This window comes from Erinaceus europaeus, chromosome 9 (assembly GCF_950295315.1).
Source record: "Erinaceus europaeus chromosome 9, mEriEur2.1, whole genome shotgun sequence".
Taxonomy (NCBI): Eukaryota; Metazoa; Chordata; class Mammalia; order Eulipotyphla; family Erinaceidae; genus Erinaceus; species Erinaceus europaeus.
The window spans coordinates 27110507-27128275 of NC_080170.1; the positions used below are offsets into that span (position 1 = coordinate 27110507).

Here is a 17769-nt window from a genome sequence, read left to right on the forward strand (position 1 = left end):
AAGTAGGTCTGCAGTGTCAATCTTTCTCCTTCTCTACCTCTCTTCCCCCTCTCTATTTCTCTATGTCCTATCAAATAAAACAGAAAAAAAAAAGGAAAAAATGGCCACCACAAGGAGTGTACTATTGCTGGCACTGAGCCCCAGCACTGAAGAAAAGTAAATAAGTAACAAACAAATATAAGCATTTCAAATTTGTTGGCCCCTTTTTTATATGATCATAATATTTTTGAAAATTCAGTTTATCCCTGTAGTATAAGGGGTATGATTTGAATATAAGGCAACATTTTGAAAAAATGCTAATAATGCATGTTTTGAAATGTATTTGATTAATTGTACTATTTTATGATCTTAATATATTAAATAACTGTGTGATGTAATATGTTAACCATACAATCTTTAACTATTTAAAGAATCTGCTTAAATTGTTTCAAAATTAGTATTGTTAATAGATTTAAATTATCATTTGCATAAAACAATTGTCTTATATTAGTTTATAAGAGCAATATCAAAGAAGATAAGGTTTTAACTTCTCATTTTTAAGAAAAGTCTTTTTATAAATATTTGTGCACAGTGTAAATGCCCTTTTTATTATTTTTATTTTATTCTATACTTAAATAATGGTTTACAGTTGACAGTAAATACAGTAGTTGGTACATGTGTAAAATTTCTCAGGTTTTTTGCAAAACGCTCTAACCCCCTGATTAGGTCCTCTTCCACCACCATGTGTCAGGATTTGAACCCCCTCCACACACACACCCAGTCCAAGTTTCACTTTGTTTTTCTTTGTCTGTTTTCCTTAAGTTCTACCTATGAGTGAGATCATTCAGTATTGGTCATTCCATTTCTGACATACCTCATTCAATATGATACCTTCAAGTTCTGACCAAGATATAGCAAAGGGAATGAGCTTATTGTTTCTTTCTTTTTTTTTAATGGTCTTTAATGCATAGACACAACCTTTCATATCCTTTATATTACTGTTTGGGAGACACCACAGGATCCCAGTGTCCCTTCATCTTGTCCCTAGCCTTCCTTCTCCAGAGTCCTTTGCTTGGGTGCAAAATGCCACATCTAGTCCAAGTTTCACCTTATAGTTTCCCTTACTGTTGTTCGCTCTTAATTTTTCATCTGTATGTGAAATCATTCAATATTAGTCTTCCTATTTCTGCCTTATCTCACTCAACACAATGTCTTTAAGTTCTTAATATGATATTGCAAAGGAGATGATCTCATCATTCCTACTCCATAGGGAGTCTTTCTGTTATGGCTGTGACTCCTATTGCTATGAATAAGCTTGTCAGTTTGACGTAGTCCCACTGGTTTAGATGGTTTTTTGTTTTCCTTGCAATTGGATTTGAATTGGTGAAGATGTATCTCAAACCCTGGTCCTTTAGTATTGTAACATGTGTGCACAACCAGCTGAGCCATTACCCAGCCCCATGAAGATGTTTCTACAACTTACACTGAACAGAGTGAACAGAGTTCAAAAGCTTTTTTTTTTTTCTTTTCTTCCAGGATTATCACTGGGGCTTGGTGCCTGCAGTATGAATCCACTGCTCCTGGAGACTATTTTTCCCATTTTGTTGCCTTTGTTGTTATTGTTGCCATTGCTATTGTTCTTGTTGTTGGATGGGACAGAGATAAATCGAGAGAGGATGGTAAGACAGAGAGGGGGAGATAAATATAGACACCTGTAGACCTGCTTCAATGCCTATGAAGCAACCTCCCCTACAGGTGGGGATCTGGGGGCAAGCCCAGGATCCCGGTGCTAGTCCTTGCATTTCATGCCATGTGTGATTAACCTGTCATGCTACTTGCTGGGCAACTTTTTTTTTTATTGCCACTGGTGTTATTACTGGGACTTAGTACCCGCGAGACAAATCCACAGGTGCATGAAGGCATCCCTCTCCTCTACCCCCATCTCCCTTCTCTCTTTATTTTTGATAGGACAGAGAGAGATTGAGAAGTGTTAAGGAATTAGAGAAGTAGAGAGAAAGAGAAACAACCACAGCACTGCTTCTCCACTCTTAGAGCTTCTCCCCTGCAAGTAGGGACCAGGGAGGGGTTTGAACTCAAGATTTAAGTCCTTGTACATGGCAACATGTGCTACCACCTGGCCCCTGGAAATGGCTGTTTTAAGTTTAGCCAATACTCCTTTTCAGTTTGTGTATATCAAATTTATTGTTTATCTTTGTGAAGTCTCATTTTCAGGTATCACAGTTAATACAGTCAAGTATCAAAAAAAAAAAACTAAACTAAACTTAAAAACAAAGGTTCCAATTGCTCTTCCAGGGTAGTAAGCTTTAATGTTCAGAAATAGGAAAAAAAGATGCAAATTTAAAATTACCTGCAATGTTAGAGTAGTGACCAGAGAATTTTATAAAATTATTACATAAAAGTAATACCATTAAAATATATTCCAATTTTGACACATCAATATACATCAAGGTTTTGCATTTTTTTAGCAGGTAGTATGAAAATACTTTTCCCTTGTTCATACACTATTAAATTGTAATTGAATAAATGTGTATATGTTTGGGAGTATGTACTTTCTTTTATTTATTTATTTATAAAATGGAAACACTGACAAAAAACATAGAATAAATAAGAGGGGTACAGTTACCACCACCAGAGCTCCATATCCCATCCCTGCCCCTTATAGCTTTCCTATTCTTTAACCCTCTGGGAGTATGGACCCAGGGTCATTATGGGGTTCAGAAGGAGGAAGGACTGGTTTCTGTTAACTGCTTCCCCGCTAAACATGGGTGTTGACAGGTCGATCCATACTCCCAGCCTCTCTCTCTCTTTCCCTAGAGGGGCGGGGCTCTGAGCAAGCAGAGCTCCAAGGCACATTGGTGGGGTCATCAGTCCTGGGAAGTCCGGTTGGCATCATGGTAGCATCTGAACCTGTAACCTGTCCTTTCTTATATACTGTCAATTATACTATAGTATAGTATGGTATATATACTATATATATTATGGCATCCCCTAGAGTCCTATTCCATCTAATAAAGATAGAAACAGGCTCGGGGTATGGATCAACCTGTCAGCATGTGTGTTCACCGTAGAAACTATTACAGAAGTCAGACCTTCTACCTTCTGTGCCCCATAAAGAGTTTTGGTCCATACTCCCAGAAGGAACCCTCCAATGGAGGGGGATGGACATGGGGCCTTGGTTATTGGAATTGTATGGAATTGTACCCCTGCTGTCTTACAATCTTGTCAATCATTATTAAGTCACTAATAAAATTTTTATCTAAAAAAAAGAAAGAAAGAAGGACAAAAAGAAAAAACACAAATGAAACTGGACTGGGTTTGGTGTATAGCACCAATGAAAAGGACTCTGAATAAGTGAAAGAGTGGGAGTAGGGAGAGTATCAGATACTGGTGCATGGTGGTAGAAATGGACCTATGTTGAGGTGGAAGGATATTCTTCAAATACATTTCATAGGGAGGAGAAAAATTGTACCTATGTATCAGTGACTATACTAAAAACTATTATGCCCGCAATAAAATCAGAAAAAAAGTGAAAAAAATTGAAATCACCAGCATAGATTATTGTGCTCATGAATAAAGCCTGACAACTATAAAATATATCCTCTATATATTAAGTGATCTAGAGGCATTTGCATAAGGGAGGTGGATGAATTGTTATTATTAAAATCAGTGATGTGCTAGCAGTGGTTTAAAAACAGGACTGGGGAAGGAGAAGCTCTGATTTGTAGTCATGCTAATTCCTTTAATGAAAATACTTCCATCAAGGCAGATTTCAGATAACTGAAAAGACATCATGTGGAGTTGGGAATCAGTGTGCATAATAAACTCTTGCAAACTGGTCTAGTCCACCAGAGAGAGTCCATGCCCTGTTGGCAGGAGATGATTCTACTATTTTGTCAAAAAGTATATGTGAAATTCCATCGCGGACTCCTGACTCAGTATTTTTTTTGTCATTTAAAATTGATCCCGGGAGTTGGGCTGTAGCACAGCGGGTTAAGCGCAGGTGGCGCTAAGCACAAGAACCTGCATAAGGATCCTGGTTCAAGCCCTGGCTCCCCACCTGCAGGGGTGTCGCTTCACAAGCGGTGAAACAGGTCTGCAGGTGTCTATCTTTCTCTCCCTCTCTCTGTCTTCCCCCTCCCCTCTCCATTTCTCTCTGTCCTATCCAACAACAATGACAACAATAATAACTACAACAATAAAACAACAAGGGCAACAAAAGGGAATAAATAAATAAAAATAAATATAAAAAATATATTTTAAAAAAATTGATCCCTACATAGGAAAGCTATCAGGAGAGGGGATGGGATACAGAGGTCTGGTGGTGGGAATTGTGTGAAGTTGTACCCCTCTTATCCTATGGTTTTGTCAATGTTTCATTTTTATAAATAAAAACTTTTAAAAAAACTGTCCCCTACAATATTGTTTTTTTTACTGTTCTTTATAATTCTGCTAATTATCATCTTCACATTCTTTTGTAGGTGGAATATTTATTTATTTATTTAGTGTGTGTGTGTGTGTGTGTGTGTGTGTGAGAGAGAGAGAGAGAGAGAGAGAGAGAAATCAGAGCACCACTCAATTTTGACAATGCCAGGGATTAAATGTTGGACCTTGGGGGGGTACAAGTCCTGTATTCTGAACTTGAGATATGTTTCTGGTCCTGCATTATTAAACATAACAATATAATCTTCAGGTCCACATGTTTTCCATGTATGTTTGATGGAAAGGAACATGATAGGGATAGTGAAAAGGAGATTGGAGACATCTGTAAGGATTTGTGAGTGTTCTCTATACATTCAACAAAATTAGCTTTAAAAGCTTAATAAGATTCTCTAAGAAAATCAACTTTGACAGGGCTGGGCCATAGCAGGTTATCCATAGTGTGAAGTACTAGGACCTACACAAGGATCCTGGTTTGAGTCCCCATCTCTTTACCTCAGGGGAATCACTTGACAAGTGGTGAAGCAGGTCTGCAGGTGTCTTTTTCTCCCCTCTTTTTCCTCCTCCCCTTTCAAATTCTCTGTCCAGAGAAAAAATGGCCTCCAGGAGCACTGGATTCATAGTGAAGCCATTGGGCCCCAGCAATAACCCTGGAGGCAAAAATGGAAAGAAAATCAACTTTGGGGGGTTGGGCGGTTTCACAGTGGGTTAAGCGCATGTGGCGCAAAGCGCAGGGACCCGCGTAAGGATCCCGGTTAGAGCCCCCGGCTCCCCACCTGCAGGGGAATCGCTTCACAGGCGGTGAAGCAGGTCTGCAGGTGTCTATCTTTCTCTCCCCTTCTCTATCTTCCCCTCCTCTCTCCATTTCTCTCTGTCCTATCCAACAATGTATTGCATCAACAAGGGCAATAATAATAATAATGACCACAACGAAGCTACAACAAGGGCAACAAAAGGGGGGAAAAATGGCCTCCAGGAGCAGTGGATTCATGGTGCAGGCACCGAGCCCAGCAATAACCCTGGAGGAGGAAAAAAAAAAAAAAGAAAATCAACTTTGACATCCATAGACTTCTATTCAAGATAACTTTACAAGAATACATGTAAAACAGCACATACTTCAAAAAATTCAATTAGAGAATAACTGTTATCTTGAATAATTTCCCTCAGACAAGTTGGACCAAAAGCACCTCTCTCATGTGGTAATATTTTTATTTTGGGTTTCTACAACTGAGAAAAAGTAGTATTTCCACTTTCTGATTAAGATTAATTTTCATTAAGAGCATACCCCCTGGTGCTGCGTATGAAAAAAAAAAAAGTACACGGCACAGTGCTGCGAAGAGAGTTGAAGAAGAGAATGAAAATGCAGCCAGAAATGGTGGAGATGTGAAAAAGAAATGATGAATTCAAGAAAAATTGTTCTTGTAAGAACAGGGCTATATTTGACGAAACCTATGGGACACGATACCAAAACAAATGACTTCAACACTGATGATACAATCAACTTCCTTTTGACCAGGAAGAGTGTAAGGGAGGGAACTTTACTTATGAACCACAAAGGCATCCTTCATTTTCTGTCCAGGTGACTAGAGGATGTAGCATTATGAAACCTCACAACCTGTTGCCAAAATAAAGGAACGTTTGATGAAACAGTTTCTATATATTGACCCTTGCATAGGGGATTGAAACCTTCCATAAATAACCCTCTAACAGACCAGTTGAGGAACAGAAAAGATAATACTGTTCTATTATACCCGAACCAAATCTGTTGTGCCTAAGATCTCAAGAGACTCACTGACTTCCTGTGCTACAAACCAAATATCACACAAGGTCCATGACCTATAGAAGTACAGTGGATCTGGAGACTGAAGAACTTGAGAAATTATTATATTACTTCTGTTGGGTAGTATGCCAGCTCCCCCTGGCTTCTGCTTAACCAAGCACCGGTATGCCTATATAGGGATTGGTTTGATCCCATTCAAAGCGGTCTATTTACATAAATCACTTTTACATTTACATAAAGCACCACACTCCCTCCAGGGCATTGGTGGTTTAGTGGTAGAATTCTCACCTGCTCCACCCCCTCTCCTTGTCACACCCTGATCCTCTCCTTGTCACACCCTGATCTACCACCAGTCACTTTTCGCTCCACCCTCTCTATGTCACATCCTGTTTCCACCCTACTTGGAGAGTATCAAAACAGCTGCTCTTCTGATTAAAGGCACTTGGAAATTGCTTTCCGGCTCCGAGGGTTCCAGAGTGTATCTCCTGCGAAGTTAGTGCAGCACAAGTTCCTGATCCCTCTCCCACGCAGCAGCCTAGATTGGCTCCAGTTGAGTTCTCTAAAACCCAGAGAGCACTAGCTTGGGAAGAAGCACCCTCAGGCTATCCCGGCATTTGGCACCCGGAACAGGGACATGTAAGCAGCAGATTTACAAGAAGACATCCTAGATAAGTACACACCTTTTGGGTATCTTCAATATTGTGTTAAGGCACTGTGATTTTTTTTCTTTCTTATTGTTTTCCTGAGATCTCTCCACCATGGAAAATCTTTTCCAAATTCTGCATTCTTTTTCCAGTATACAATTTTTATATATCTGGGACATTTTTCTCAGGGCTGCACCTTATATCCTGTTGATCATCATAGCAGATTTTAAGGGATATATAGGGCAACCTCTCAAAAGGCTTAAGGACCTAGAAGCTGAGGTCCAAGAGATAAAGGAAGTGATCATAGAACTTAACCAGCACCTTAAAAACAAGAATCAAAGGCCTGTCATGATCCTGAACCACCCTAATTCCTCTGCATCTTGCCCTGAGGCCCCTATTTTGGCAGACACATGTCCGAATTCTCCTATGGACTCCACAGCCACTTCTTTGGCCACCCCCATTTTGGCAGACACATGTCCGGAACCTCCTGCTGCCTCCACGGCTGCTTCTTCGCCCGCACCTGTTTTGACAGACACATGCCCGAATTCTCCTGTAGCCTCCAAAACCACTTCTTCGGCCACTTGTCCAGAAGCTTCCACTTCGGTGACTCCTCCTACGGCTACACACTTATCAGAGCAAGTCCACACATTTCTGGTCAATGTCGCCCACAATAGACAAAAACCTCAGGTCTGGTATCCGTATTCCACCACAGACCTGAAGGAACTACACCAGGATATCAAGGATGACGGTATTCATGCCCCATGGGCCAGGTCCATTCTACAAGGCCTGCTTCAGAACCTTAATACCCCCCAAGATTGGAGGGATGTAACTTGCACTACGCTCCAAGGCCCCCTTTTCCTGAAATGGGAGGCATTTTTTCTCGACAAATGTTTACAGCAATAGCGGAAAAATATTCAAAATCAGCCAGAGGGGAATTTTGATGCATTGTTTGGAACAGGTCAATTAGAAACAGGGATTCAACTGGCGGAAGCCATGTTTCCACCTGGGTATTTTGATCAGGTATGCCTGTGTGCATTAAAAGCATGGGAGCAATTAATACCACCCATGGGAGCGGCCTCAGCCCCCCTTCTCTCCCTTCAACAAGAACCTGATGAATCCCTCACTAAATTCATTGGTCCAGTCGAGTTTGGAAAGGAAGATTTATAATCCTGACGCTCGTTTTCTCCTCCTGCGATCCATAGTCTGGGATGGAATGCTTCTGCATTTTCGACAGGCCTGTATCACTCTTAAAAACGAACACCCAGATACTTGGATTATAGCTACACAGGATCTCAGATCAAGCTCTTTTCCAGGACCTATGCTACAGGCCTATGCAGCTACCTTACATAAGCAAAAAGGGGCTTGCTTTCAGTGTGTTCGCCAAGGGCATTGGCGTAACCAGTGTCCAGAAAATAGACCGCGACCCTGCCTCCAGTCAGGGCAACCCCGCTTCCAGACAGGGAATCAGAGACCACTAATGCCTTGTCCCAGATGCCAGAAAGGATTTCACTGGAGGAGAGATGGTTGGTCAAGGTTCCATAGGAATGGCACGCCTCTGCCAAATGTAAACAGGGATTTAAACTAGGTGTGGTGCTTCCCTTAGCCCCGCCCCCAAGAGGGAAGGAAGCAGGTCGCCCGCTTGGTGCTATGCCCTTCTTCCACAAACAGAAGCCCAGCTTGGGACCCAACCCCTCGATACACCCACCACGCCAAGTAACAGTAACAGAGGGCAAGCAGAAGGTGGAACCCGCAGTATTTGGGAACTTCCAGCATAGAAATAACCAGCTGGAGCAAGAGAACAACTCGAATTTGAAGCCTGATATTTTATGGAACACCCCTGTTTTATAAAGGGGTCACCCAACTATGACAGTAAAGATTGGTAATATTCCTTTTAAGTGTTTGATTGAAACAGGAGCAGATAAGACAATCTTAAGACAAGCAGAGGTTCCCCAGAGTTGGGAACTCCTCTCAGGACCACTCTTACATGGTGTTGGAGGATTGACTGAGGCATTCCTCACACGATATTTCCTTGTGTGGGAAGATCCAGAAGGAACTACCGGACACTTTCGGCCTTTAATAGCTGATATAAGCACCAATTTATTGGGAAGAGACTTGCTGGAATCTTTAGATGTAGTGATATCCTCAGACACCTCTGCAGGACACCACACTCACTCCTGTGAGACTGTTAGACCCAACCAGCACCCCTAATACTAATTGCCACTGTTCATAACAGAACTCCCCGCTTAGATTGGCTTTCTAATGAGCCTGTCTGGGTGGAAAAGTGGCCTTTGCCTAGGGAGAAGCTAGAAATTTTAAAAAAACTCGTCCAAGAGCAGTTATCTTTGGGACACAATTGTCATTCTCGGAGCCCATGGAATACTCCAGTCTTTGTGATTAAAAAGCGCTCAGGAAAATGGCGCCTCCTCCAAGATCTTCATGCAGTTAATAAAACCATGCAGGTTTGGGGCTCCCCCCAAAAGGGGTTTGCCTCTTGCTTCCGCGATTCCCACAGGAATTTCAATCATAGCTATTGATATACAGGATTGTTTTTTCTCTATTCCCTTACATCCACAAGATTGTAAACGTTTTGCTTTCTCTGTTCCTTCTATTAATAATGCTAGCCCTGCCGATAGATTTGAATGGGTGGTACTGCCCGAGGGCATGGCTAATAGTCCTACTATTTGTCAAGAGGCTGTTAAATCTGCCCTTTTCCCATATATTCATAAGGGCCTTAAGGTTTTTCATTATATGGATGACGTGTTAATATGGGGAGAATTAGATACAGATCTCTCTGCCCTACGTGATTTTCTAATCCCTGCCTTAAAGAGAAGTGGACTTAATGTAGCTCCTGAGAAGATACAGCTAATTCCTCCAATATCTTTCTTAGGCTCAAAGACTTACCTAATGCAGATTCATCCTTTAAAACCTTGTGTTACTTTTCCTTCTAATCTCACTCTTGCTTCTTTACAAAGTTTTCTTGGAAATTTGAATTGGCTTAGGTAGTATCTTTATCTGCCTACGAGCTGCCTGCAACCACTGTTTGATCTGTTAAAAGGAGACAAACAGCCCTCCTCAAAGCGTATGTTAACCCCCAAAGCCTCCTTGGCACTGGAAAAAGTTAACCAGGCTCTCCAGGACATGCACCTCGTTCGGTTCTCCCCCTCCTCTCCGGTAAATATTCTAATCTTTAACTCCACCCCCACAGTAGTGGGGGCATTGTGGCAAAAACATGGCGTTCTTGAATGGCTTCATACGCCAGTAGACGGAGCTCCAAGACTCCTTACCAAGATAGATGCCTTAGCATTTATGGTTCGCCAAGGAAGAAACAGATCAGTTCAGGTCTTAGGAAGGGGACCAGATTCAATCATTCTTCCCTTTTCTCTCACAGATACAGAATGGCTCATACACCACCATTCTCGTTTTGCCATAAGTTTAATGGGTTTTCCAGGACAATTAGATAATCATTTTCTCTCTAATAATTTGATAGCTTCTTTACCTCTGTTGCCTCTCCTACTACCTAAACTTTTCTCTCGAGATCCCATCCCCTCTGCTCCTACAGTGTTCACTGATGGTGGAAAAAAGGGAGCTGCTGCCCTTATATGTTATCCAGACCAGCAATACCCCAAACCTCTCTTTACTGAACTTCCTGATAATTCCCCTCAGTACAAAGAACTTTATGCTGTTTTCCTTGCATTAAAAGCTGTTCCAGAATCCTTCAACCTTTTTTTTTGACAGTGTGTATACTGTTAACTTACTTCCATGGCTTGCTCGATCTTATGTAAGCATTGATGACAACCCACTTTCTCCTCTTTTAATTCAAATTGCCTCTATGCTCTGTTCTCGAACCCAACCACTGTATGTTCAGCACCTACGTTCCCACAGCCCTCTTCCTGGTCCCCTGTCCGAAGGGAATGCTGCAGCTGACCACCTCACCTCCACAGGAATTCTAGCCTCTGTCTCTAATCCCGCTGACTTTCATTCCCTAACCCATGTTAATCTTAAAGGTCTTCGAGCTCGATTTCCTGATATTACTCTGCCACAATTAAAACGTATTCTTGCTACATGTTCCTCCTGTGCAGGTCTAATCAAAACACCTGCTATTCAAACTCTGGGGGTTAATCCTTGAGGTTTAAAAGCCAACGCTCTTTGGCAAATTGATGTTACCCACATACCCAACTTTGGTAAACAGAAATATGTGTTCGTCTTAATTGATACCTTCTCTAAGTTTATGTGGGCTACAGCTCAGACTTGAGAAAACTCAAAAAAGCTTATAAGCCATATGCTCTCCTGTTTTGTTGTAATGGGCTTACCTCTTCAACTTAAGACAGATAATTGATATGCTTTTACCAGCAAACAATTTAAAAATTTTTGTTCTCTCTGGAACATTACTCATACTACAGACATTCCGTATAATCCACAGGGACAAGGCATTGTTGAGAGGGCCCAACAAACTCTTAAGGCTCAATTAAATAAAGAAAAATGGGAAATGTACCCCCCCCAATATCCAGCTGGCAAAAGCCTTAACTACATTAAATCTCTTTAATATTTACAAAAACTCAGACCAACCTCCTATTATTCTTCATTGGCAAACACCACCCACCCTCCCAGCTATTAAAGTCAAATGGAAAGACCCACTTGATAAAATTTGGAAAGGACCTGACCCCCTGTTGGCTATGGGGAGGGGTTTCACATGCATTTTTCCACAAATTTACTCCAAGCCTGTTTGGGTTCCTGCCCGCCATGTCCAGCAATACCCACATGATGGCGCTGATATCCCTAAAGAACAAGAAACACTGCAAGAAGACTGGATGCAAGAGGACTGGCTGCAGGATGTACCCCAGGATCCATAATACAGCATGGCAGAATCTAAAAAAATCTGATTCACAGAACTCTTCCTCCCCTCCCCCTGAATGTCTTATGCTATGACTGGCCAGTTGTGTTTTGTGAGTGAGTGAGTGAGTTAAAAAAAAATTTGAGTGAGTTGAGTGACCAAAATTTTTGTATGACCCATTGTGCTTAGAGTACTCTGAAAGTTAACTAACTTTATATAAAATGGCTGGACGCAGTCCAAAAGTTGTTTATTCCTCTTTTTGATTTCTTTTTTAAGTCTTGATATAAATATGAAATGTTTAGTCTTAAACTGTGTGAGTAAAGATGGTTCAACTATGACAGTAGATCTAAATTCGCATTTGAAATGATATGTCTTAGTTACAAGTTTTTATCCTCCTGTGTGTTATAAACTATATGTTTAATATGCGTGTTTCAAGTTTGGTAAGCATTAACTTAAAGGTTAAGTGAACTCTGAAGCTACATTTTTACCAGGAGAGGTAAAATCAATTCATTAAAGTAACTGAGTGTTTAAGGTAAAACTCTAAATATTCAATGTGACAATTCATCATCTCCTAAAGTTAAAATACAAATTCTCTATACAGGACATTTTTGGAGGGCCCCCAAAAATGTCCTGTAAGCTATCTTGTGGAAATTAATCCACAACAAATTTGGCATCAATCTGACATTGTAAATGTACCAAAAAAAAATTGTCACTAAAATGTGTTAACTCTAGTAACCTGAGTTTGCTTAAAAACCCAATGTAAAAATAGTTAAGAATCAATATATGTGACTTAAATTGGTATGAAAATTTTGCTATATAGAGACTGCTACATGAGGTAACATAAGATGACCTTTACACGAAATTATAAAGATACTAAACCAATTATAATCATTGAGTTATCAATTGTAGTAAACTTCTAATTTGTTACAAAGTTGTTTCATAAGTAATTAACTACAGCTATGGCAAGCCTTCACATAAAGAAGCATCTGCTCATATAGAATCCCCAGAAATCCATCTTGGACCCCTGACCTCTGACATCACCCACAATTACAGCCATCCCCCAAAACTCATGATGTGACCTGACACAATCTGGAGAATCTGATTCATGGACTCCAAAGGACAAGACTTTCCTACTGCCTTTCTCTCAACCATCAGTGTCTGCTCTTCCTGCTTCTGTTTCACCCATCATGTTTTGGTGGTTCCAGGTCACTCTCTGTAGAGAAGAAAAGTTCCAGTGGCTGTCCTCCTCCATCAAGATAGACGTGTGGCATTTATTTCCTGGCCATTGACATTGGTATGATGCTTCTATAGAACTTGCAGGACACTCCCTTTATACTGCTGGACATCTTGAAGAATGACTGTAGCAGTTCATAGAACTTTCCGCCAGCTGACTCAGGATTTTGCAATACCAGATCACCCTTCTAGCCCCTCGGCTTATCAGGCCCCCACTTCTCCACCCATCAGGCTCACTCTGTCCCTTGCTACTCTTACTTATCCCTCCCTGTCTTGTGCTAGTTCTTTTTGAAAACACTCACACGCTATCATTCTGCTTTCTTCCCAACAGGTTTCTGTTCACCCCTACACTGCTATTCCCCTGACAGAGATGAAGACTTTTACAGACATTGACCCAGTTATATATGGTCAATAAGTAAAAGGGAGATGTTGGGGAATTGTGAGGATATGTTTGAGCATTGGAAGGGCTTGAGCCTGAGGGGTTTGTCAATCCTGTTAGTCTCTCTCTCTACGGAGAGGTTGAGCAAGGAGGGACAGTAGAACCCCAAAAGGTGTGCCTCTGATCAGTCTCCCTGCCTCACAAAGTGCCCCGCACTCCTGATACTATGGCAAATAGTTAAAAAGAAAGGGGGAGATGTTGGGTAGTATGCCAGCTCCCCCTGGCTTCTGCTTAACCAAGTACTGGTATGCCTGTATAGGGATTGGTTTGATCCCATTCAAAGCGGTCTATTTACATAAATCACTTTTACATTTACATAAAGCACCACACTCCCTCCAGGGCATTGGTGGTTTAGTGGTAGAATTCTCACCTGCTCCGCCTCCTCTCTTTGTCACACCCTGATCCTCTCCTTATCACACCCTGATCTTCCACCAGTCACTTTTTGCTCCACCCTCTCTATGTCACATCCTGTTTCCACCCTACTTGGAGAGTATCAAAACAGTTGCTCTTCTGATTAAAGATACTTGGAAATTGCTTTCCAGCTCCGAGGGTTCCAGAGTGTATCTCCTGCAAAGTTAGTGCGGCACGTTCCTGATCCCTCTCCCACACAGCAGCCTAGATCAGCTCCAGTTGAGTTCTCTCCAACCCAGAGAGCACTAGCTCAGGAAGAAGCACCCTCAGGCTATCCCGGCAGACTTCAGAGCATGAGAGCTTGATTCCAGAATGATTTTTGTTTATTTTAATTGTTTTATTACAACAAGCATTGTTGGGACTTGGTGCCTGCAGGATGAATCGACCACTTCCAGCAGCCATTTTTTTCCTTTTTTCTTTTATTTTGATAGGACAGAGAGAAATTTAGAGGGTAGTGGAGGGATAAAAAGAGGGAGAGAGACAGAGAGACACCTGAATTACATGTTTTACTGGTTGTCCCCCCGCCCCCTGCCATGCCAGCTGGAAACCAGAGGCTCAAACCCAGGTCCTTGTGCATTGTCACTTGTGTGGTTGGCCCTGATTATAGAATTCTTGAATGTGCTTCTAGCTTGCCTAAAACTTCTCCTGTGAAGCCAAACACTTTGTCTACTGTTTTTTTTTCTTTTTTATTTAAGAAAGGATTAATTAATAAAACCATAGAGTAGGAGAGGAAAAACTCCACACAATTCCCACCACCCAATCTCCATATCCCACCCCCTCCCATGATAGCTTTCCCACTCTCTATCCCTCTGGGAGCATGGACCCAGGGTCTATGTGGGTTGCAGAAGGTGGAAGGTCTGGCTTCTGTAATTGCTTCCTCGCTGAACGTGGACGTTGACTGGTCAGTCCATACTCCCAGTCTGCCTCGCTCTTTCCCTAGTAGGGTGGGTCTCTGGGGAAGCGGAGCTCCAGAACACATTGGTGGTGTCTTCAATCCAGGGAAGCCTGGCCGGCATCCTGATGACATCTGGAACCTGGTGGCTGAAAAGAGAGTTAACATACAAAGCCAAATAAATTGTTGAGCAATCATGGACCCAAAGCTTGGAATAGTGGAGAGGAAGTGTTAGGGAGATACTCACTGTAAACTCTAGTGTACTTCTGCTTTCAGGTATATATTTTGCAGTAGTTTATGGATACGTGTGAACATATGCTCTAACAGAAACTGGTGTATATCTAGGTTTTGGAACTTTGTTAGAAAGTGAAACACCTGAGATGGAATTAGAGTATACTATGAATGGAAAGGTCTCACCCGAGTAATGAAGCTGAAGGGTTGTCATTCCACACGTGAAGTCTCTGGACACAAGTCTGAAGTGAAGCATGTTGAGGTGGCAATCATTGCATTGATTAGGTTGTGATCAGCAGATGCAATATTATTTGGTATGGATTGGGAGAGGCATACGGGAAAGTGGGCCCTATCCAAAGGTTCCAGGACTGGGGGAAGTAGGGGCTCAATAGTGAAGATGTGAGGTTCCTGCTGTCTTAGGGTTCAAAAAGACAATCGATATTTAATGTTATCATCACATTCTTTGGTAATTGGGTTAACTTTGAAAAATCCTTTTGTTAGGGTTTGCTGTACAGTATCCAGTATCTTGTATATAGCTGTGCTATTGGTTGCTTCTGATCTACTTGGTCTAGGCTTTTGAGAGAGTCTGCATATCAGTTACACAGCCTATATATTAAAAAAATTCAGTCTGTGTTTTAAAAAACTTTGAGACATACAGTTAATTTTCCCCCTCTCATATTAATTAACTAGTGATTTATATGACTACATTTTACTAGGAGTGTACATAAACACCATTCCCACCATCAAAAGACTGTGACCCATCCCTCCCATCCACTCCCACACCCCACTGGCCCAGGAAGGTGCATGTCTACCCATCACCACAGGGTTTTTACTTTGGTGCCCTACTTACAATTTGGTCAGGGGAAAGGGAAGTTGAGCAGAGATACTCGCAGTGAGAGTCCACTCTGAATCAGAATTCTTCCCCAAAATAATTCCCAAACGTGTATCAGTGAATTCAGTGAAAGGACACTCTTTGGTGGTGTGGGGGATGGGGCCTGTGGCTTTGGAAGCTGTAGGATTAAGAAAGAAAGGATGACAAGAATGAGAAACAGAAAAAAGAAAGAGAGAGAGAAAAAGAAAAAGATAAGAAAAAGAACAGTAATAAAAGAGCAGTTAAAGGAAAGAGTTTTTAATTTATTTTTAATTATTTAATTAGCTATGTGGGGTGGGGTGGGGGGGTTGGCTACTTAGAAAGAAAAAAGGTCAGAGGGAATAGACTTATAATGAATGATACTCCCTGGTAGGATAGGAATCTTGGTAAAGAAAGAAGCTCAGCAGGGAAGCCTGCTAGGATTTGGTCCCCAGGTTCTGGTTAAGGGGGGGGAGAGCGAGGTGTGCTTTGGGATTAATAATTTAAAAGAAAGAAAAATTTTTCCCTTTTTTTCTACTCTATTTTTTAACCCAAAATAAGTTATAGTCACCTCCTTGGTGTCACCGCTAGGACCCCTTATTGACTGGCCTACTAAAGGCAGAAAATACTACCTTTTCCATAAGATGTGGTCAGAGCTCAAGCCACTAGCAGCTTCTCAGTCTGCCATCTTCCAGGAACCTCCAAGCCTCTGTCTATTGGTTTTTATTTGAAAATTGAGAGAAAACAAATACTGAGAGTCAAAGAAGAAGCCAAATGATGTACACTTTGAATATCAGTCCAGACCTTTCCTTCCTAAGATCTTGAATGGATTCTGGGTGTTCCTGAAAAAACAAACAAACAACAACAACAAAAAACTTCTGTTCTCTTCCAAGCTTTTCCACTGAAGAAGAGAATCTGGATATCCACCAAAGAAGATAATGAGAAGGCTGAGTGATAAGAGCTCAGTCATTAAACATTATAGGGTTCCTTTCAAATCTGAATTTCCAGAGACAAAAACTGATAAAATGAGCCCTTTCTCCTCTGATTCTTGAGACAAATAACATCAGTTAAAGGAGAAAAACATGAACTACAGAAAAAGGTAGAAGTACCCAAGTTCAAAGTACTTCCTTTTCCTCATTTTGATACCATTAACCTTTCAGAGATGAAGGTGAAGAATGCAATGCAGCCTGAGCCTTTCTGCTTAGAAGCTGGTGCTCTGAAAGTACACATTTGGAAGCACCAGCTGGAGAAAGAACTGAAATAGCAGAAAGCAGAAGCTTGCTTCAAAGTTGGTACAAACCACGTCGCCTTCCGAGTAACCCTTTCAGCTGGCCACTAAGAGAAGAGCCAAGGAGTGGTGGGAACTGGAAAAGAAAATAACTCAGGTCAAAGCCAAGATAGCTCAGATGTTGGAGGAGGCCATCCATTGGAAAGAAGAGCAGCAGAAGAAAGAATTTGTGCACAAGATAAACTCAATACTTAAGTACCAAGGTGTAGAGATAAATCAAGGGACTGGCCTCTGACTGTGTCTGTATCTTCTAAGTTCTTTACTTAATTGAACTACTGAATCAACTGAGCTGCAGACACTACCTGGGAACCAGAGCTACCCTTTACATCAAAGCAGAAGTCTTCTGTCTTTTTTCCTGGGGCAAACTTCTTTCTCTAGACTTGAGCCTACAAGCTCAACAAAGAATACTTGACAACTGTGAACTCAGGCTGTATTGAGAATTGTGTTCCCATATTATTTACCCTAATAATGAGACTTCTTTGATACATGTCTTAGTCAAACTCCACATAGTTATTTGCTTTGAAATATCAGTTGACATTTTCTATGGATCTTAACTCTGTCTATAATTTAAGTCTCTGTATCAACATAATGTGATTTCTATTGCCTGTTAACCCTCTCCTACATTAAAAAATTAGAACAAAGTTAAATATAAAGATAGGAAAATAAATAAAATATTTTCTTTAGAAAAGAAAAGAGTATTTTGAGTGTGAATTCTGCTTTAATATACTGCTCA

General features: G+C 41.2%; 1 pseudogene; it reads left to right on the forward strand.

The window, feature by feature from the left end:
• Positions 1–17303, forward strand: part of LOC132540298 (targeting protein for Xklp2-like) — an 89648-nt pseudogene extending 72345 nt beyond the window's left edge.
• The last annotated feature ends 466 nt before the right edge of the window (positions 17304–17769 follow it).